The sequence below is a fragment of the Callithrix jacchus genome, chromosome 1 (assembly GCF_049354715.1).
Source record: "Callithrix jacchus isolate 240 chromosome 1, calJac240_pri, whole genome shotgun sequence".
Lineage (NCBI taxonomy): Eukaryota > Metazoa > Chordata > Mammalia > Primates > Cebidae > Callithrix > Callithrix jacchus.
The window spans coordinates 147,040,408-147,063,947 of NC_133502.1; the positions used below are offsets into that span (position 1 = coordinate 147,040,408).

General features: G+C 44.5%; 1 long non-coding RNA gene across 3 annotated transcripts in view; it reads left to right on the forward strand.

The window, feature by feature from the left end:
• LOC108592680 (uncharacterized) overlaps positions 1–10,745 on the forward strand; it is a 47,898-nt gene extending 37,153 nt beyond the window's left edge. The window contains exons 3-5 of one of the 3 annotated variants that reach the window (XR_004727466.3): positions 74–208; positions 9,230–9,298; positions 9,394–10,745. This is a non-coding gene — a long non-coding RNA (uncharacterized LOC108592680). Of the gene's footprint in view, positions 1–73; positions 209–9,229 lie in introns of all 3 variants that reach the window. The other 2 variants (XR_013535621.1, XR_004727469.2) reach the window with 2 other exon arrangements.
• The last annotated feature ends 12,795 nt before the right edge of the window (positions 10,746–23,540 follow it).

Sequence of the window (23,540 nt, forward strand, 5' to 3'; positions counted from 1 at the left end):
TAATAAACAACTCTTAAATATGAACAGCTTAGTGTAGCAAAGGCTCACTTCTCATGCTTCATGTCCATTGCAGGTTTGTGGGGTCACTGTTCACACTGACCTCTCTTAGATACTCAGGGTTCACCACCTGGAATATTGTGGGTCACCACAGCAGGAAGAGGAGAAGAGGAAGAATCGCTTAGCAGCTCTCGAATGCTTCTGCCTAACGGTAACACATCACTTCCCTTCTCACAAGCCGAAGGCGGGACACACAATCCCGTTGTGTGCTCAGGTGGAAAATAACCAGAAACACCGAGGAACAAGCATTAATGTTGACTACATAGAGGCTCAGTGTTTTAAAATAATAGAGGAAACCCTGCAGGCAAGAAGAAATTTCAGTATTCCCCACCCTTGCCATTCATCACTGGGGATTTGCTGGTCATTTTAAAATCAGAATATTCCCAGACATTTGCATAGAAGAAATTCCTTTTGTTCCTTCCTTTGGTCTATTTCAAAGGTCCTGAATTTCCAGTGTGTATAAGTATTCTTGTTTGCCATCGTACAACGCTTGTTCGCAATCCTAAAATGTTTTCAGAGTGTTTTGGACATAAGCATTTTCCCTGTACGTGCTGAATTTAGAACCTAATTTACTTAGGATGTGACCCTACAGTACTTAATTGATACTAACAGCTGACTTTCATTGTCCCCGAGTTTTATCACATTCTCCTCTTCTGTGCTTCACTTACAACCTTAGGAGCTAGTTTTTAAACAAAGCTCTAAAAAGTCTTCCGCATACATTATCTTATTTAGTAACTCTTATAACCTGAAGGAGGCAGTTTATTAGTGGAACATTTCCATTATACAGAGAGGGCAAGTGACTTGCTCAAGGACACTGTGCAGATATGTGGAAATCAAATTTGTGAATGTATTTCTGTCTGGCTTTAAATTCTGTGACTTTCTCATGATCCTAGGCAGCCTTCCAGTTGGGACAAGGAGCTCTTGTTTAGAAAGGCAGTTTACAGGCACTGAACTCTGCTCTGGAAATCTGTGGAAAGAACAGAGGGGAATGAGAGGCTTAGGCCCCATAGACCCTTCTCCCTGCTGCCATCCACTCAGGGGATTGTGCTTCATGAAATTCCAATTTCTGCTGGGATTACTTTGGGCACACAACATTCTAGGAGCTGGATGTCCAGGAATTCCTGTTAATTAGGCATTTATTCACGGAACAAACATTTCCCTGAAGAGCTTTCTGCAGCTGGCCAATGCCCTGATTTGGTCTTGGGAGGTGAGATGCCCATTAGTGTAGAATGCATGACAGTGTGAAGCGCATAATCACATGTGAATTGCACAAGTAAGTAGTGTAAGTATGTAATATGTCCAAGTGTGTAAGCTGTGTGATGTGTGTGTGTAGGGTTGGTGTTTGTGTTAGCCATTCTCTGTTTGTAGTGTCACTAGATAAAACGCAGAATGCTCAATTTAATCTGAGCTTCAGATGAGCAACAAATTATTTTTTAGGTTGAGTTTGTCCCATGCAGCATTTGGAACATAATTATACTAAAAATATGTTATTCATCTGAAATTCAAATGTAACTGGTCATCTTGTGTTTTGGTTTGCTAAATCTGGCTGCTATGTCTACATGCATGTTTGGCAGTATAAATGGACTTGCTTGTTTATATCCCAGGGTGCACCTGACTGTGTGTATATTTGTGCCCGTGTGTCTCTGGGTGTATACGGGGGTCTGTGTGCATGTGGACCTGGCTGGTAAGGAGTCACTGCATGGGAACCAACTGCTCCACCACCCACAGCTCATCTCCTGCCAGTCCAACTCTACTGGACCAAGAGGGGTCAGGATGGGCCAGGTGTGGTGGCTCATGCCTGTGATCCCAGCACTTTGGGAGGCCAAGGTGGGTAGATCACCTGAGATCAGGAGTTCAAGACCAGCCTGGCCAACTTAGTGAAACTGTGTCTCTAGTAATAATACAAAAATTAGCTGGGTGTGGTGACAGGTACCTGTAATCCCAGCTACACGGGAAGCTGTGGCAGGGGAATCAGCTGAACGCAGGAGGCAAAGGTTGCAGTGAGCCGAGAGTGCACCATTGTACTCCAGCCTGGGTGACAACAGTGAAACTTCATCTCTGGAAAAAAGAAGTCGGGAGGAGGGGGTCAGGATGGGCCTTGAATGCCTGGTCAGGGAGTTTGGACTTTCTTCCGAGGGTAGCCATGTAAGGCTCTGAGCGAGGGAGCAGACAGAGCTAGATGTGTTCTACAGAAGTCCCTCTGGCTGCATTGCTGAGAAAGAGCTAGAGAAAGCGCACAGTGGGAGGCTGAGGGAGCTGGATGGTGACCATGGTGAGGGAGGGCGAGGATCTGGGCTAGGGCTTTGGCGGTGGAGATGGAAGGAAAGGGTCTGATTGCAGGGCTCACTGAACAACCATGCAGGGGCTGAGGAAGTCAGAAGTTGAAGGTGGTGTTCATGTTTCCTGCCTGAGCACCTGGGCTGATGAACCATAGGCCCCTGAGTGTTTATCTTGCTCCCTTCTTCATCCTCAATGTCACGCACAGTGCCTGGCATGTAATGGATGCTCTGTGGATGTTTATGGCATGAATACATGCACATGCAGATGAAAGAAGTGGGAAATACATCAGGAGGAGGAAGAGGAGAAGGTAGAGGAGGGGGAGGAGAGGAAGAGAAGAAAGAAGAGGAGAAGAAGGTCCGGGAGGACGAGAGATACATCCTGGCTGCATGTCAGCCCTGGGCACTGACAGTCTATTTCATCCATGGCTAGAGCTCCACATTAAATAGTACCCAGCAGTGAGTAAATGGCAGTGTAAGCCAAATCCTAGCGTAGTGCCTGGCATATAGTAGATGCTCAATAAATGTGCATTCCAACCTTCTTTTCAGTGAGTAAAGATGCTCCCATTATTCCGAGGAATTTCCTTCCCTGAGCACAGTTTTTCTATTTTAGGGAGGCAATTATCCTTTTGCTTAGGAAGACTTGTCTTTTCTGCTATTGAATTCTTGGGAAATTCAAAGGGCCTGGGCCTGAAAGTTTGCTGTGGATTATGGGACAATTAGAGCCCAAAAGAACAATGGTCCGATCCCAGGGGATGGCTCTAATCAGGGTAATCCCCCTGATGGCCTCTCCTTCCTTCGGACATGGCCTTGTCATCTGTTGGAAACCCAGGGGTTCTCCTGAGTCTGGCACATAGTATGTGCTGTGCAAATGTTTGTTGTGATTATTTTTGTTATTACTATCCCTGGGCCTGGTGTTTCCTGAAATTGAATTATTTCTCTGACTCTAAAGCTTAGTTTATTTTATTTTATTCAAGCCTTGGGCTAACACCTCAATAGCTCAGGATTCCCAAAGCAGGAAAGACTAATTCCGACACAGCCCCTTTCTGACGATTTTTAAACACTCATGCCACAGAGGAAGGTAGGATTCCTTCAAGAGCTCACTTAGTGTAGATAAACATTTGGCCAGTGGATATGCAAACAGTCCAAAAACGCACCTTTTTCTAAGCGTAGGGTCTCAAAAAGGGCTTTCAGGATTCAATGCATATTCATTTAGTCATTGACTTGTTCATCTAGTAGTTCCTGCTGGAATATAAACCAGGGCAGGCTTTTTGCCTGCCTTGTTCCCTATTGGAAATCCAGTGGCAGAACAAGGCCTGAGACTTCGCATCTGCTCAATACATAGTTGTTGAATGAATGAATAAATGAAGGAGCATCTTATCTGTGCTGGGGTGCCTGGCATTGGGACACCAGAATTGGACACAGTCCCTGCAGTCCATGGGCTTGTGGTCCTGCAGAATGTCCCATGCACCCAACATCTACCTGAAATACAGAGCAGATCAAGCCAACTGCCTGTGAGATAGGGAAGGCCCCTGCAGGGGTCACTGAGCCAGGCAGAAGGAACAGCACTTCTTCTGGGAATACCAGAGAAGACATCTTAGGCCAGGTGGCTTTTTTTTTTTTTTTTACAAAAGTCTGGAAATCGCCTTTTATTTTTGTTGTTTGTTGTGTAATATGTCAATGTTTTAATAAGGACTTTCATACCCATATGAAAGATCCACTGTGCTAATTATGTTAGGCCAGGTTCCTTGAAACCATTTTAGCATTCCAAGTTTTCTTTCTTTAAACCATCAGCCTAATTATAATTTTAAAACTATAATGAATTTGTATTTCTTTTACCGACATATAATATTATACACATTTATAGGGCACATGTGAATGTTATATGCATGGAATGTCTAATGATCAAGTCAGAATATTTGGTGTATCTGTCACCTTGAGTATTTATCATTTATTTCTATGTGTTGATATAATTTCAAGTCCTCTCTTCTAGTTACTTTGAAATATACAAAATATTGTTTGTTGTTAAGTATAGTTACCCTAGTCTGCTATCAAATATTAGAACTTATTTCTTCTGTCTAACTGTATGCTTGTACCCATTAATCACCTTCTCTTCACCACCCCTCCCACTCACTCAGCCACCTACCCTCCCTTCCCAGTCTCTGGTATCAATTATTCTATTCCCTCTGCCCATGAGATCAAGTTTTTTTTTTAATTAAAAAAATTATATTTACTTAGAAGCATTCAGAATGTCAACAAAACAGCTGCAACTTTTTTTTTTGGCAATTACAGAGTGGTAATCAATTAACAGAACAAAAATTATTTCATATAAGCTGCATCAGAGACAACTGAAGATGAAAAAACTACCGTCCCCATTTATAACTAATTTGTGCTGTGCACCAACAAGAACCTGCTTTACATTTCATGCCGATTTACAGCCCTACACTGCACCAGGCAAGATTAGTGGCTACTGAAAATACCACCAGGACAGGGCTGTCGGAAGACACATTTGGTAGTGCGTTAACTACACAAAAAAAGATACTGTACAGTTTAAAAACAAATCTTACACAGCCTTACATTTCCATTTTTTTCTTTAAAAGGAGTGAGTTGTATACAGAGGGTTTCAATGCTTTATAGACAAGAAAAAAAAACTGCGCCAGAACCAACTATTCATCATCATCATCTTCTTCTTCTTCATCTTCCTCTTCCTCCTCATCCTCTTCATCTTCCTCATCTTCCTTCTCTTCCTTCTTTTTCTTGCTTTCTTCAGTCTTGACAACTCCCTTTTTTGCTGCATCAAGCTTTTCTTTAGCTGCAGATGACATCTCATTCATTTTTATGGCTGAAGAGTATTTTATTTTGTGCCCATTCCACATTTTCTTCATTCATCTGTCTACTGATGGACACTTAGGTTAATTTCATGTCTTAGCTATTGTGAATAGTGCTGCAAGAAACATGCGAGTGCAGGTATCCCTTTGGTACACTTGGGTTCCTCTCCTTTGGATAAATATCCAGTAGTGGGATTGCTGGGTCAGAAGGTAGTTCTACTTATAATTTTCTGAGAAACCTCCGTTTTGTTTGCCATAGTGGCTGGCTAATTTACATTCCCACCAAGAGTAGGTTAAGAGTTCCAAGGTGGAATTTGCACTGCTTTGGTTTCAGCATCGAGGAGGAGTTGGTGGCAGGTCAACAGGAGGAGCCATGGTCTAGAGCTGGGACATCTTGGTTGGCAGAGTAGTCCCAGGTAGGCCAGCTGGGGATAGAGGTCATGGGAGCATATGTTCAGGAGGGCAGGGCCCATGTCTGCCTGGTCCTTCGTTATAAGACATGGCACCTGGCACAGTGTGGGCTCTCAATAAGTTGTTGATTAAGAGAAAGAATGAATGCCATTAGAGAAGAGAGCAAAGACGGGACCTAGAAATCTTTCCAGAGGTTTTCTTGGCAACTACAATGGATTTCTTTGCACCCCCAAGTCTGCAAGGAGCCCCACCTCCATTACCTCCACAGCACTCCACCAAGTGATCATCTAGCTTTGGCTAGGATGCTTCTCAGGGAGGGGGTGCTCACTCCCTCCCACACAACTGGTTCCTTTTTTGTATAGATCTGATTATTAGAGTATTCATCCTTACACTGACCACAGGGAAGCAGAATGGAGTCAGGGAAAGAGCACTGAACCTGGAGTCAGAAGACCAGGACTTCGCTCCTGACCCTCCCACTGTCTTGCTGGTGCTTCTTGGGCAGGGGTAGATGTACCCAGTGGTTATGAATGTGGGCTTGGACATTTGGCATATCTGCCTCAGTTTCCTTATCTGTAAAATGGAAATAGCAATGGTGCCTACCTTATAGGGCACTTGTGAAGATTAAATGAGATAATGCATGCAAAGTTCTTAGTGCCTTACTTGGCAAATTAGTAAATGCTCAGTGAACGTTAGCTACGATTTTTCATATATCATCTCCTTTCTGGCTCTCAGTTTCTTCCTCTGCATAATGGGAATAAGAAGCCCTGCCTTGGATATCTCTTGGGCTTGGTGTGAGGAGCCAGGGAGAGAATGGGCATGAAGGATCCTCAGAGGTGAGGGATTCTGCGTCATTCCCATTACATTGGCTTTTTCTGCAGGAGACCCCACTAGGGTGTGCTTTACCCTGAGATCACTCCTACCACACCCAGATCCTGAGGTTTTTCCCTCCCTTTGATGGCTTGGTTTCTGTTCCTTGACAGCCTGAATCATGACCTCCAAGATCTTATTTACTTACTTATTTATTTTTAGTAATAAATAAGTAAGCATTTATTTATCATCATTTATATGACCATTGCGTTGGATCGTCACCCAGGCTGGGGTGCAGCCTCAAGCTCCTGGGCTCAAGCAGTCCTCCTGCCTCAGCCTCCCAAGTAGCTGGGACTACAGATGCATGCCACCATGCCTGCATAATTTTATTTTTAATTTTTTTTAGAGTCAGGGATCTTACTACGTTGCCCAGGCTGGCCTTAAACTTCTGACCTCAAGTAAGCCACCTGTCTCAGCCTCCCAAGTAGTTGGGATTACAGATCTATATTCAGAACAGGACTGCAAAGAAAGGAAAGGAAAATAAAGAAAAGGAAGTGGGCAAAGTTCTGGCTTTCAGTAGTTCCTTGAAGAGCATAAGACACAGACTCGCTGCAAAGGGGGCTTGCCCAGCCTTTGAAATAGCCATTTCCTTCCCTCCCGGCCTTTTTGAGATCAGAGAGGTGGGAGGGGGCATGGAGATTTAGCTCCAGGATGCACTGAAAGGAGGCTGTGAGCTTTCCTCTGATGTGCGACTCTTCTTCAGGGGCCCTGGCCCTGGGAGGCGGGGCTCTGGGCTGCCCAGCTCCTCCTGTGGTCTACCTTGGCCTCAATGCAGGCCCAGCTGGTGCTGACCACGCGGGTTTCTTTTAAGAGGCTTGGCTGACCCTCAGCACAGCTGAGATGTTCTGAAGCCTTGAATGTCAGCGATGGAAGCAGCTTTATGATTCTCTGGGCCAGAGGTTTCCAGGCTGGGGTCCCTGGACTCTAGGGGTACTCAGACTATTCCCAGTTCTTTTGAAAGCTGAACAGAAGCAGTATATGGCCCCTGTGTGAGGGTTCACAGGCTCATAAAAGTATCTGGTGACTTGACTTTTCTCTGAAATCAGCTCCAGCTGATCCCTCTGTTGCTGGTGACAGTGATAGCTTCCCAATGAGTTCACCTGCTAGGAGCAAGATGAAGCCCTTCACACATCATCTCACTGATCTTCAGTTCTGTAAGATGGGTACGTTTATGAGTGCTGTTTACCAGTGGAGAAACTAAGTGCCGGAGGGGTAAAGCGCTGTGCCAAGTCCACATCCAGCAGTCTCACTCTGCCGTGCCAAACCCCAGCTACTAGCAAACCGTCTTCTGAAAGCTCAGTTATACAGCTTTGGACACTGCAAAACTCGTCATTATTCAGGGAAGAGAATTTAGTAGAGAAAATGTTGAGATCAAAGTATACACATAGGAGGAATAATTAAAGGAGTGGTGGAATAGTTGAGGATATGCCATTTTTTATTTATTGTTATTTTTTTATGTTCTGCTTTTCTTTGCTCTTGAGAGATGACACATGCCACTTTGTCTTGTAAAGCAAAGGCCTAGAGTAGTGAGGGTCTTGCCCAGTGTCATCTTGGGAACTGGTAGTTGGGACAAGAACCTGTCTCACTTTGAGTGAATTCCTTGGGCCTGACTCCAGGGGGCTCAGGCTAGCTAGGAAGCAGAGCAGTAGTGGCTTGTCACAAGCTGATGGCATAAGCCTGGGGGCTCCTTGGGAGGGTCTCTGACTTCTCCCTGCCCTGACAGGCCACTCCCCAGCAAGGGTCAGACCACACATCCTGACTAACTTTCCGCCAGTCCCCACCTACCTCCCACCAGCTGCATAGTGCCTTGGCCTTGCCAGACCACAGAGCCGTTCAGAGCTGGCAGGAGCCAGCAGAATTCATCTTCAGCAAACTCTTCCTTCCAATCCCATAATTGTACATGCACTTTATGGTTTGCAAAGTGCTTCCACATCTTCCACATCATTCAACTTGAGACCCAAGGCTGTTCTGGGAGCGGGGTAGGGTAGGGATAGTACCCCATTTTACAAAAGAAGAAAAGGAAGTTCTAAGAGGCAAGGTACCTTGTTCAAGGTCACACACTCTGATAAGAAATGTCAGAGTCAGAAGTTGGAGCTGGGTTGGCCTGTTCCATTCCGGTGCCTGTTGCACCAAACAGCCTCCCCATTTGGAATGAGGAATTGAGTCACATGCCAAGCAGGGTCCTGCCAATAAGTTTATATTTAACAGCATCACCATTAACCGTATCTTTTTCCTATAGTGGACAAATACGGTACCTAAATTAAAACAGTTCATCTATGTCAACCAAGATTGCCGGCCTCCGCTCTGAGAATCCATGATGTGATGAAAAGACGCAAATGTTCAAGGCAGGAGTGGTTCATGTTCTAGACTCATAACTTTCTCACTGAGAAGATGTTCATGCTCTGGGCCCCTGTTTTCCAGGTGTACAGTGAAGATAATAATACCTACCTTGCTTGTTGTGAAAATGATTAGGGCTGCCATATACAAGTTTATTTGTAAAACTTTAAGAACTATTATACATGACCATGAATCTTCATTAACAGCTAAGGCAGGGGAAATTAATATATACACACACACACATATATATACACACACATACACATATACACACACACATATACACACACATACACACACACACACATATATATGTACACACACACACACACACACATATATATATAAAATGAATGATTAATAAGTTCATCCTAAGTAGTTTACATGGCTTATCTTATTAATGGAAATAAGAGCCTTGTGGAGACTACTACCATTATCATTCCCATTTTATAGATGAGGAAGCCGAGACCCAGAGTAACAAGTAGCAAATGGCAGAAGCAGGATATGAAATCTGGATAACAGGTAAGCTCTTCAACAGCCGAGGTACATCAGCATCACCTGAAGGACTGGATAAAATATGAAATGCTGAGTCCCACCCCGTGATTCTGATTCCGTAGGTTTGGTGTGGTGCCTGAAAATTGGATGCTGATACTGCTGGATCAGGGAGCACACTTTGAGAACCACTATGTTAAGCGTCGTGCCCAAGGCCACAAACCCAGCAGTCTGACTCCACAGCACCAACCCTCAACTACTAGCAAATAAATAGTCTTCTAAAAGTTCGGTTTTATAGCTTCAAATACTGTAAAACTCATCATTATCCAGGGAAGGGAATTTGGTAGTGAGAATGTTGGGATCTCAGTACTACATGTAGGAGGAGTAATAAGTGTCTCATCATGCACAGAGCTTTCTTGTCCTGCCAGTGGTCCAATTCAGGTTCTCTGAGGCCTGCGACACAGGTTAGCTGGACATCTGTGCTTGACTTATGGCTGGTAGACATAGGTTATGCTCATGGAGAGGTGTGAAAGTGGTTGGTGATGCTGGGGAGGCCTTTTCTCCTTCAGAAATCAAGTGAGAAAAGTTACCCCATGCATTTGCCTGTGTCTGAAGGCCCTGCAGGTGCCTGAATCTTTGTGGCTGTGCTACTCAGCCCTTTCCCCAGGGCCATGCAGCAGAAGGAAAGGCCATTTGTCTGGAGAAGGCACAGGAGAGAGTTCATAGGATGCTTCCCCAGCTCCTGTCAGTCAGGGTTTCCCTTTAAGCCCCTCGCACTCCCAGATTTCAGGAAACTGTCTATGAATGGAGAGATAAGGCACAGCCTCCAAAAACAGAAAGCACAGACCAAGAATATTTAAATTTCAATTAAACCTAATTAAATTTATGTTTTTGAAAAGAAATAAGAAACCAACTTCCAGAAGAACAGAAGCATTTCAGAAAACAGGGGTTGAGCCAAAAGCTGTGGTCACAGATAGAAGAGAGTGAAAAATCAAGGGCATATGGATATCCACTTGTTCCAGAACTATATTTATGGAAAAGACCATGTTTTCTCTACTAAATTGCATTTATATTTTTGCCAAAAATCAGTTGTCCAGACCTAGAGTAGCCAAAACAATCTTGAAAAATAACAAAGTTGGAGGACTCACACTTCACAGTTTCAAAATTTACTACAAATCTGCAGCAATCAAGACTGTGTTGTGTGGTACTGGTAAAGACAGACTTATATCAACAGCATCGAATTTGAGAATCCAGAAGTACAATCTCACATTTAAGATCAGTTGATTTTCTGTAATGATGCCAAGATCATTCAATGGAGGGAAAAAACAGGATCTTCAACAAATGGTATTTGGGGCAACTGGATATCTACATGCAAAAGAATGAAGTTGGACCCCTGACATATCGTGTAAAAACATTAACTCAAAATGAGCCAAAGACCCGAATGTAAGCGCTAAAACTATAAAACTTTGAGAAGAAAACATAGGTATAAATCTTCATGACCTTGAATTAGGCAATGGGATATTTCCTCATTTCGTTTGGTCTGGTTTAACTTCTCTCAGCAATGTTTTGTGGTTTTTCAGTATAAATCTTGCTCACCTCTGGCCGGATTTATGCCTTAGCATTTCGTATTTTTGTGTTATGGTAAATGGTATTGTCTTTGAATTGCAATTTCCAATTTTTTGGATTGTGTATAGAAATAAAATTAATTTCTTTATGTTGATTTGGTATCCTGCAACCTTGCTAAGCTCCCTTATTAGTTCTAGTAGCTTTACTGTAGATTTCATCAGATTTTCCCCATTGACAATTATGCCTTCTGCGAAGAAGGCAGTTTCTGATCTGGAAGCCTTTTCCTTTACTTGCCTTAATAAATTAACTAGAACCTCTGATACAACATAGAATAGTAGCAAATGCAGAAGGATCTTCCAGTCTTTCGCATTAAGTATAATGTTAGCTGCGGGTTTTGTAGACGCTCTTTGACAGATATAAGAAGTTTCCTTCTATTCCCCTTCTAGTCTTAATTTGTTGAGGCTTTTAATCAGAAGTTGATGTTGGAATCCAGGTGCAGTGGCTCACTCCTGTAATCTCTGCACTTTGGGAGGCCGAGGAGGGCGGATCACCTGAGGTCAGGAGTTTGAGACCAGCTAGCCAACACAGTGAAACCCTGTCTCTACTCAAATTACAAAATTTAGTCAGGTGTAGTGGAATGCACGTGTAATCCCAGCTACTTGGGAGGCTGAGGCAGGAGAATTCCTTGAACCTGGGAGGCAGAGGTTGCAGTGAGCCATGATTGTGCCAGTGCACTCCACCCTGGGCGACAGAGTGTGACTGCCTCAAAAAGAAAAATGATGTTGGATTGTCAAATGCTTTGTGGGTATATACTGCTAGAGAAAACACAGGGGTCACAGATGAAAGAGAGTTCAAACTTGAGAGCAGCCTCTGTTTTCTCTCAGAAAGAAGATAAGGGGAAGAAAGTGCCCTCCCCAGTGAAAGGAGCCTTTCTTAGGGAGCCACGTGAATGTGTGGGGTGCTTTTGTTCTGTGTCTCTCTCCTTGGCTGGCCTTCCTAGGGTTCGGGTTCTGGCCTGTGGAGTCCAAAGCCAGTGCTCTTTCCTCTACACCAAACCATCTAAAGACTGACTCCAGAACACTACTTGACCAAGGCCCCTGAAATGGATAAAACTTCAGATTTCTCAACAAGACAAAATAGTAGCAGTCATTTGCTAAGCACTTTTGGAATACAAGAAACAAGGCTGGAACTAGGGTGAGGTGAGGGAGCCACCCATGGATGCAAAATAAAAGGAGGCACTCCCTCGACCCTATGTGCCTCCCTGGCCTCACCCTCATCCAAGCTCTGCAAAGAGCAGTGCTAAACACTTTACCTGCGCTTATGCCCTTAATCCACAAAACAACACTTTAGTGATAGGTGTGCTTATTATTTCTTTTCTTTTTTTTTTTTTTTTTTTGAGATGGAGTCTTACTCTGTCACCCAGGCAGGAGTGCAGTGATGCAATCTCGGCTCACTGCAACCTCTACCTCCTGGGTTCAAGCAATTCTCCTGCCTCAGCCTCCCAAGTAGCTGGGATTACAGGCATGTGCCATCACACGTGGCTTTTTTTTTTTTTTTTTTGTATTTTTAGTGGAGTTAGGATTTCACTATGTTGGTCAGGCTGTTCTCTGATACCTGACCTCAAGTGCTCCTCCTACCTTGGCCTCCCAAAGTCCTGGGATTACAGGTGTGAGTCACAGTGCCTGGCCATGATGATTATTCTCAGTTTACAGGTGAGGAAACTGAGGTTCAGAGAGGTGAAAGTGACCTGACCAAGTAATTAGTGGCAGAGCTGGCCTTTGGAGCAAAGTCTCTTCCTATTTTGTCTGTGTTCTTAATCAGTGGTTCTCGACTCTAGTGACCTGGAATGACCTGGAAGTTTGATTGAAACACTGCTGGCTAGGTCCCCGCTGGAATTTCTGACTCAGTAGGTCTGCTCTGTGGGCAGGAGAATTTGCATTTCTAACAGGTTCCTGGGCTGCTGGTCCAGGGACCGTCCTTGGAGAACCACTTCACTATGCCTTGTTTCCTTCTCCATGACCCTTGTGTTCACTGCAACTCAGGGGCATGAAGATTCTGAAAGTAAAGAGAGAAGTCCAAGAAGTGTCAGATCCTGGCTGACGAAAAGAATGAGAGCATCAATTTCCCAGGATTGGACCAAGAGTCTCCAATGTCACCGCTGCTATGCTGGAGCCCCAGCTTCATTCCAGAATGCCCCATGCAGAATCAGTGAGCAGCTATGAGTTGAGTTGGGGGATGAACGGACCAGCAGTGAGAACCTCTCTGGGGACTTATTCATGTGAAAAGAATGCTTTATTCATGTGAAAAGACATTTATTCTGAAAGGCTTCTTTCTATACACCCTCCATCCTTGTAGTACAAAATGGGCATTTTCTTCTTAAATATATTTCCAATGTTTTCTAAGTTATTCTGAGATATCTGTATCAGAGGGACACGGTACATCAGATTTTTAAAGCCTTTGAAGAAAGACCACTGCAAAATAACAGAGAGTGGGGATAAAACCAACACAGAGCTATTTAACACGTGATAAGGAAAGGCAGACTTAAACCAGGCTTGCTGATCTCCTCAAGTTTTAAACATGTGACATTTTCAGTGTTGACCCTAGTGTTTGAGAGGCTAAATTTTTCTTTAATCTTCCACATTTTTGGTCTCCGAGACCACCCCCCCCATCCAGCTTCACATTGCCCTAAAGTGCAGTAAGGGAAAAGCCAATTTTATTCCTTCCCTTGATCTTTATTGGGAGTATCACAAAGCCCGTGGCAGGAAATTCCAGCCCTGCCTATATGCATTGGACCCAAGTGGGAAGCTTCTAATAATCTCTTGGTCCTAGTCACACTCCAGACCAAGCACAGCAGAACCTCTGGGGGTTAGGAACAGGCAGGCCTGCTTTTGAAGTACCCTACCCTGCCACTGTGATGCCAGTGCCAGCCAGGGCTGAGAAGCTTTGCTTTAGGCGGTGAATTCCTGGAGAATCCCCACTGCCTTCTTGCTCTTTCTCCAGGTGTTCCACCTAATAATGATGCTTCATACCCTCAATATCCCCTCCTGGAATGTGGAGGCAGCGGCTGCCTGGGCTCTGATTTGAATGGGAAGGAAACTCCTATTTGTTAAAGATCTTCCCAGTGCCAGCGTAGTTTCATCCACCTAATAACCCTAGGAGACAGGTGCTACTGTCTTCACTTGGTAGAAGACACAATTGATGTTCAGCGAGGTGAAGTGACTTGCCCAAGGACACTCAGCTGTCAGGTGGAGCACAGCTGTGTGTGGGGCACAGGTGGAGCACAGGTGTCAGGTAGACACAGCTGGGATTTAAAGCCAGGCTTGTCTCCCCTCCTCCTTGGGAAAGATGGAACAGTCCCTGTTAGCCACAGGGAGCCCCTTCCTTCTCAAGGCAGCTTGTTCCTCTTTCAGGCAGCCAGGAGTCCTCGTCTGGCCCCCTCTCACCCCCATCCCTGCCTCAAGCCCCAGTGTCTCCCCAGGTTCTGCCGCACAGCTCTCTCAAGCAGTCATAGGGAAGAAACACACTCTGGCCAGTGGGCTGGGGTGGCCCTGAACAATTCTTATGCTTGCATTTCCCATGTCTGTCTGTTTTTCTGATGAAGAATTGCCCTCTGGGGGAAAGGGGACCTCCAACCTTACCTGAAGGTCAAGGTCAGCTTGCCTGGAGAGGAAGCCTAAGGAACCCCTTTAACTTTGGGGACCACTGGACACCAATGCACTGTGCCTTTGCGATTCTGTGCTTCATGGTCTTGCTGTTCCTGCCATAACTACATTGAGAAAGGAGCGGGGGTGGGGGGGTGGGGGTGGGGGTGGGGGTGGGGAGGGGAGAATCTGCTATTGTTCTTTAAGCCCCACCTCACAGGTAGAGAGCATCAGGAGAGGGTGCCAGGGGGCAGCACAGTCCAGTAGAAATCAATACTCCTGGACCAGAAAATGGGCCCCTAGGTTTCCTTCCCAGCCTTGCCACAAGCTGACTGATTTTGCAGGTCATGACCTCTTTGGATCACAGTTACCTTAGGTGTAAAGCAGAGCATTTGACCAGTAGGTCAAATCCTCTAGGAATTTGACCTCTAGGAATTTTTTTTTAGAATCTGAATCCTCTAAGATTCTTTTGAGCCCTCAGATTCTATGAGAATTGTACTCCTCTAGTAACAACAGCAGTTAGGGTGACCCATGGTTTGCCAATTGGAGCACTGAAGTCCCGTGCTCCAGGAAACTCTTTAGTCCCGGGCAAACAAGGATGTTTGGTCACTCTAACTGCTGTCATCTCTTCAGTATGTGTCGTGTTTGGCCTCTGGCACATGACAACAGGAGCAGAGACAGCAGTAGGCTGTGGTCTTACTGCCATACCTTTAGATTCCTTCCCTCCTCCAGGATTGCTGAGAATAGTCAGCAGGCTTCAGTTCTGCAGCCTGAGAATTTCCAGGCTGCAGTCCCCTGGAAGCCCGACCTCTCTGTGCCTTGCCATGGTCCCCAAGGCGGGCTCCTCTTTTTGTCTTCCCTACCCTGGACCCTGTGTCTGGCCCTGTAAACAGTTCCTGATTTTCTCCATTTCTGAGGCCCCTTGTTTTTTTAGCTAAAGGTCAGGGGCAGGATGGCTCTTGTCGCCGTGCTGTTGGGTGGGGCATGACAAGGGCTCTGCTGGGCTCCTCCCCAGGACTCTGGCATCAAGCATCCCCTCCACAGCCCTGTAGTCAGGGGCAGCTGGAGTCACTGTGTGCCCACTACAGACCTGGCCAGGCCTGGCCAAGAGTGGGTGGGCCATGCACAGGTCAGGGTGGAGCTTGTGCCTCGTTGCTGCTCCTAATGTATGTGCAGCACCTAGTAGTCACCCTTCCTACAGTGGGTGTCAAGTAGGTTCCTGGCTGCTTCTCAGAGGAGCCTCACATCATTGTGGAAGGGGAAGGTCTTTCTCCTGGGTTAATGGCTGTGAACACTGAGGCTTTGAGAGGCACATGGGCTTGAGGTAGCCCAGCTTGGGCCAGGACCAGGACTCTGGTCTGTAAGAGCCTCCTTAGGTCTTCAAGACCCCACCATTCGGACCTTTCTTTTTCCCAGACTCCTCATCCATCCTTCCACACCACCACCGGCGTCATCACTCCACCGCACCACCTGGCTTGTCCCTTCATTAAACAACCTGAAAGGACTTCGAAAAGCAAACGAAACCTTTTTTACTCATGGAAACTCTCAAAGAAATACAGAAGAGAACAGTGTAACAGCACCGTTTCCCAATTCCCCCAGCTTCAGCAGCCACCTCTCCTCTCATTCCATCTGGCCCCACCTGCTCCTGCCCTCCCTGTTGCTTGAAGCGGTCCTAGATCTATCATTTGAATCACAAACCTTTCTACATCAATCTCTAAAAGACAAGAACTTGAAGAAATAAGCACCATACCATTACCACCTTTAACAAAATAAACAATAACTCCTTAATAGCAACAAAAGCCCCAAGCTCAAATGTCTCCTAATGTTTATTAAATGTTGTCGTTAGAATTCGCTTGTTTGGATCAGATTGAAATAATGTCCATGTATTTCAATTGCTGATCTGTCTCTTAAGTTTCTTTGGAACTTTAGATTGCCCTCTTCTTTGCCTTTTCCTTTGTAATTTATGTTTGAGGTGATGAGTATCCCAATTACCCAGATTTGGCCATTACACATTATATACATAGATCAGAATATCATATATGCCCCAAAATATGTACAACTATGATAAATCCATTTAAAAATACAAAAAAAGAAGAGTTAGTGTCTCACAATCTGGATTTTGCTGGTAGTAACCCTTGTGGTATTGTTTAATATGTTTCTATGTTCCTTGTGTTTTAAAGAAAAAGTAAAAAAAAAAAAAATAATGACCGAATGCCATTATCTTAATAAAACTGTTTTTAATTGCCCTGTCCTCCAGGCTGGAGTTCAATGGTGCCATGATGGCTCACTGAAGCCTCGAACTCCTGGGTTCAAGTGATCCTCCCATCTCAGCCTCCTGAGTAGCTGGGACTACAGGCAGATACCATCTAACCTGGCTAATTTTTCAAATTTTTTGTAGAGATGGGGTCTTGCTATGTTGCCCAGGCTAGTCTTGAACTCCCACCTCAGGCTAGTATTACAGGTCTTCTTCCCTTCTGATCACTGTTTACATGCATATAATCCTTCAGGGGTTTTTTTCTGTTAGTTTGATTAACACTCTGTAAATATTTTCTATGTTTTTATATAGAACTTTCATCATTAACATTCTTAACAGTTACCTACTAGAGTTATGTTAAGCCTTAATCATTCTTCTATAGTTGAGCTTGTAAAGGTTTTGTCTAGTTTTGTCACTATGATAGATAGCACTAAATCTTTCGTGTCTCTAGTACAATTATGTATGAATTCTATCCGTGTCTTTGTCTGCACTGGATCATGTGTCTACACTGCTCCCTCCCTGCAATTTTTGTTTCCAATTTAACAAATGTAAAATGATGCTGTGGTAGATCCAAGATGACCACAAATTCTTTGTCACCTCTCCCATTGAGAGGTGGAGTTTAACTCCCCTTCCCTTGCTTGACCAATGGTATGTGGCAGAAGTAATACTCTGGGACCTCTGAGCTGGTTTGTAAGAAGCCTTGCAGCTTCTGCCCAGGTCTCTCAGAATTCTTGCTCTAGGGCATGCTGGCTACCATGTAAGAGATCTGGCCACCGTGAGGAGACTGTGTACTAGAGAGGCTCTGTATAGGAGCTGGGGTCCATATCCCAGCCAAGCCCAGCCTGCCAGCCTCCCTAGGTACCAGCCATGAGAGTGAATCCTTGGATTCTCTCAACTCATTGGCCAGCTGAGTATCACTGAGTGAGCCAAGCCCTGCCTCAATATCTGACCCTGAAAATCATAAAATACAATTAAAATGGCGGTTGTTCTAAGCTGTCAAGTGTTAGGATACTTTAGGTAGCAATAGGTAATTGAAACTGTTGCCTTTATGTCCTCCCCCTCACCCCCTTTAAAAAAAAATCATGAGAAGAACTTTTTTTATTTTTGAATAAGAACCATTTTTCTTTGGTCTACATTTCCAATGTATTTTTTGCAGGTGTTTGGATTTGCATTTGTGATTTTTTTTTCTTTTTAAATTAATTGCCTTTGTAAATTGGTCTTGTTTTGTTCTGGGGTAGGACACTGACTGTATAGCATGTCTGGGACCCTGCACATCAAACTCCACCTACGTCACTGATTGGACTTATGCTCCTAACAAGGAGATTTCTATCTGAACATACTGGGAGGTGCCTTCCAATTCTTCCATAATTGCATGTCTTGAATGGTGGAGTGAGAAATAAGATTTATCTTTTGAATCCAAAACCCATAGCTAACTGATCATGGCATATTGAGCGCTACAAATGAAATACAAATAGGGAGACATACTAAGCATCTTTTCGATTCTTCTTGACAAGAAGACCCTTCTGCGTCCATAGCAACCAGGAAACACAGACACAAGAACATCCTTCAACCCTGAATATTTCTTGCAGCAATATAATTTCAGATTTTGTGCCTTGAACACAACTATGAACTATGAACTCATATCAAAACTATGAACACAACTATGTTTTTATGTTTGCTTTTTGCATATATTCATTTGATAAAACATGAAAGCATTCTAAAAACACTAAATAATTCTCATCTTACCCTCATCCCTGCTAATGATGTTTCTTCCTGCTTATTCAGGGCATCTATTGTTATACTTCTGAAAGATTTGAATTTTTTAAAAGTCGAGATCTAATAACATGAGAGAAATTTGAAAGCAAGGTAAAAATCCATAAACCTACCACTTTGACATAGTGACAACCGTATTTTTATGTCCCCTTGCTGTTTTTACAACTTGTGTGTTTAAACATTTTTCTAGACATTTTCACCTAATATTTTATCAGAAGCATTTTCTACAATCCTTCATAAACTTCATAGCCATCATTTTTAAGGGCTATAGATATTTCTTCAAGGTTTATACCATGATTTACTTAACTACCCTCCTTCCCCTTTTTGCATATTTGGGTTGATTCCAGTTTTTCACTAAGCAGCTTTTTGATGAATATTTTTCTGCATATAGCTTTTTCCGTATTTCAGGGTATTTTCTTAGGCTAGCTTCCCAGAAGGGGATTACTGAGTTGAAGTACATTAACATTTTTATGGCTTCAAAGTATCTTTTGAAGAAGGTAGGTGTTCCATTTCATGAGGTCCACAAACATAAAAGAGGAAATTTTGGCTTCAAAAACTCCCTTGTAAGACATGAGCATTAAAATTTTGTCATAGAGTGGTTCTGATAACTTTTCTAAGTAATTAAAGCTTGCCCTTTTAAATTAAATACAAAAAGTTATTTTTCGTTTTATTGGTTTTTGAGAAGAGTCTTTTCTGGGATGCTTTACACTTCCGAGCTTTTCTAGACAGAATCCACAAAGCCAGCTCTGCTCTTTCCTCTTTATTCATGGACCACAGGCAACTGTTGGAATAGGGGGTCTGAGGAACTGATTCCAACCAAACACCGGCATCCACATCAGCAGTGGTGTGCTGGGATTTCTCTGGTCTCATCCTGTGGCTAGAAACTTGCGTCTCTCGGAGATGTCCCCAGTGCTCCTGCATGGGCTCATGTGAATTTGAAAAACCTTCAGGTGACTTTCCTGGATCACCCAGACAGCAAGGTTAGGTGGCTGACCTGAACAAAGCCCGCGTGCTTTCCTGAAGCACAGGTGAAATGGGATGTGAGGCCAGAAGACCCAGGTTCCAGCTCCAGCTCTGCCCTTTATCAACCGACTGACCTTGGTTAGCCCTGAGCCTGTTTTCACACCCCCAGGCTGCTGTGATGATCACGTGACATAAGTAGTGAGGGGACGGTAAAGGTCCTGACAGATGTGGGTCAGCGGCATCTTGTTTAGATTCTAAGAACGGAGGCCAGTGCGCATCAAGGTTGTATTTTGTCAGCATTTTGGAGGGGAAACCTAAGAAATCTCATGAGTCATTAAGAACGGGAGCCCTGGTAGGGCTGGGTTCTGTAGGGCCTAAAGTGGGGGTAGGGTTTGAAATGGGGTGGGGTCTGGCTCCTTGGTGACACCAGGCTGCTAGCAGAGGGAATGTGGGGCACTTTACACAAGGGCTCTACATGTGGGAACACAGAGCCACAAAATCCAAGATGCAGAAAAAACATAAGCCAAGCTAGGGAGGAATAACCCTGGGACAGTCCGGCGGGGACCATGTTTTCTGAACATGGTGTCTTTCAACCATTTAACAATAACATGTTGATATGGTGGTCATTAAGAGCATGGTAAAAATATTAGGAAGAAGCAATTTGAAGAAGGAATCACATTAATTTAATTTGTGATGAAGTCTTTGACACTGTCAAAGGGTGACCGGGTTTCCCACCAACCAGTGTCACAGGCTGCACCTCTCAAACCTGCCCCAGCTCTCAGCCTCCTGGGTAACATCTATTACTGCGCTGTTTCTGCCTCTTGAGGACCCAGCTTGCTTGCCTGTAGGGTAGAGAACTTTGCAATGGGTTTGGAGAACCGGGTTGCCCATATGGCATAAGGTGCTGTGACTTAGTGGTGCTGAGAAATACCCACTTAAGACCTTTTGGCTTAATTCAGGGTCCTCAGCCCCACCCCTGCCCTGCTACCATTGTGGCTAGCTTCATCGTCCACTGTGATGCCAGAGCCTTTGAATGAGTTGGATCCATCCGTTCCCACTGTGGGAAAACACAAAACACATGGTCCACCCGCTTCAGACAGCAGAGCTCTGAAAGAACCACAGGCCTCAGCAGTGCACGACTGTTTGTCTCTTTTTGGCCATCTGGTTGTGGGAGACAGAGCAAGTCAGGTTTAGCTCATTAGAAGTCACTGGGGCTTTCATTTTAGCCCTGATTTTTTTTTTAGGTCAAGTAGTGTGCTTGAGAGCAGACAAACGATTCCTACGGTGAGTTTCACTCCATATATTCCCACCCTCTTGGACTGATGAAGAATTTTCAAATCATCACACCCTAATATGGGTTGTGGCCTATTTGTGAGTCATGAAATCTATTGAATGGGTTTTGAACAGCCTTTAAAAAATATGTAACAGAACAGAATAGAGTGGAAAATATCTGAATGCGTTACATATAGTGTGGGCAAATACTGCTACATGAAACCTTTGTTTCAGACATGTGTGGTTTTGAGATTGTGAAACCAAGGGTCTTGGTCGAGAAAGAGTAAGAGCCACAATCTGGTAGCATTTCTCAGTCGGGCACAGTTGGCATTTTGCTGGGCTAGTTCTTTGTTAGGTAGTCTGCCTCTTACATTGCAGAATTTAGCATCCTTGGCCTGCCAAATGCCAGTAACATCTGCATTCTTTGTGACAAAAGAAACTCCCTCTGCCCGTATATTTCCAAAGGCCCTCTATGAGTGCTACTGACCCATTGCAAACTCTTGAACCTCTAGGCTAGAGGGAAGAGGAAGCTACAGCCTGTTGCAGCTCTGAGTGACCACACTTCACAGTCGTGTCCAGCAGAACTGTTTCCTTTGGAAGGCCAAAAGGTTTTATTGAGGCAGGTTGAAGGCAGCCGCCTCATTAACATCAGCACAGGAAAGAGATAGAGATGATCAAAAGACCTTGCCCCACACCCATTTGTCTCCATGCTGTTTACTCATGTTAATTTTGTGCTGGGTGGCCCCTCTCCAGGGAAGATCGAAGGGGAATTACCTGTTAATAGGGTTTACAATGGGCCAGGAACCTAAAGCTTTTATCATTCATGTAACCACTCTTTTAGCCGTGTTAATTATCCACAAGTGTGTTAACTTAGAACCTCTGTTGTAAAATCTTGAGGGAATAAATGTGTGGATGGACAGAGGGTCTGGGTTGATTGGTTGTATTTCATCCTTTGAAAGCAGCCAACGGCCATCCCTAGCCCACTTGAAACATTGTAATGGTGTGAGAGTGCATTCATTCATCCATCCATCATTGAGTCAGGGTCTGCAGGTCAGAGTTCTGCAGGCAGTGACCCAGGTCTGATGGGCAGGTGGCAGTGCGGCAGATAAGGGAGAACAGAGAAGGGATGTGTGTGTGTGTTTTTTTTTTTTGCCAGCTGTAGCACTGGCCACTCTCAAGAGTAAGGTGTGGCCCTGCCATTTGGGAACACAAGGCTTAATCTGTGATAAAACTCCTATCAGGGCCAGGTGCAGTGGCTCACGTCTGTTATCCCAGCACTTTGGGAGGCCAAGACAGGCGGATGGCTTGAGCCCAGGAGTTTGAGACCAACCTGGGCAACATAAGGAGGCCCCGTCTCTACAAAAAGAATTTAAAAATTAGGTGGGCATGGTGACGTGGGCTTGTAGTTCCCAGCTACCTGGGAGGCTGAGGTGGGAGGATTGCTTTTGCCCCAGCGGTTGAGGCTTTAGTGAGCTGTGATTACCCCATTGCACTCCAGCCTGGATGATAAAGACTTGGTCTCAAAAAAAAAAAAAAAAAAAAAAAGCCAAAACTTATCACTTTGAACAGATTTTATGTCCTGCCCTCTCTGGCTTATCTCAAAGACACATTTATCAACTCTCATCCTCCTTGAGACAAAAATAGCAGTTAAATGTAGTGCTTTTTATTTGCCCCACCCTTCTTTACAGATACTCTGGAAGTGGCAGCCATTGTCTGGTACACTGATGAGGGAGCTGGGGTAGGATGGAAGGCAGGCAGCCCACACAGGTTCAGTTTTGCCCACGCACTCTTTGACGGGCCTTCTAGTGTAGACAAATGGTACCTAGAAGACTCCTTAGTTGTCTCATTTCTTTAAAGTAAATACATTTGTATAGCAGAGCCTCTGGTTGGATTGGGCTTGGGATCACGTACAAGATCCCTTCTAGCTCTTGGCAGCTTTCTCTCCAAAATCTTGGATCCTAAAGGCCTTAACTCAACCCAGAATATATCTTCTTTCTTGCTTTTCCAAGGGTGTGGCGAATGGGAAAATCCATCTAACAGAGGTTTTGGCAGTTTGAGCTAAAATGTGCAAATGCATCGTTGTAAGAGATAGTATTAAAAATTCCAAACAGAGCATTAGACTTAAGATGTCTCAAACATTCGGGGGCCACTCCCATGCTGGAATACTACTTCCTAATGCAAGAAATTCCAAGATAGAGTTTGGGAACCAGGTGCCATGAAAAATAGCAATATGAAACTTTAGGTCAATGGCAGCGAAGCTGCAATGTGCATAAGAAAGACCAGGGAGCTTCTTCAAATTGCAATTCTCGAGCCCATGCCTCTAGACATTCTGACAGGATAGGTGTTGTGTAGAGACTAGAAATCTGTACTTTTACATGCTTTCCACAAAATGATTCTGGTGCAGGCGGGCCACAGGTGAAAACCACTAGTCTGAACTGCGGCTGACCAATGCTGTTTGGTGGAGTGACGCCCTCTAGGGCAGTGCTTATCAGAGCATACAGAGACTTGAACACACATGATAAACATAGAATATGCATTTCCAGTTGTCCTGCTTATTTGTAATGGTCTTGACCCTGAATGTATGGGGAAACTGAGCAGGAGCCCCAAAAGACACAGGAAAGAGCATTGGATTGGAGTCAGGACACTTGGCTCTGGCTTTGCCCTGGATTAACAGTGGCCCTGGGCAATCCCCTTCTTCTCTCTGGGCATGAGTGGAAGCTAGCCTTGAAGATCTCTAAGCATGCTTCTAGATCTGATATTCTTTTTGTTTGTCTGTTTTTTGAGACAGAGTCTCAAAAAACAT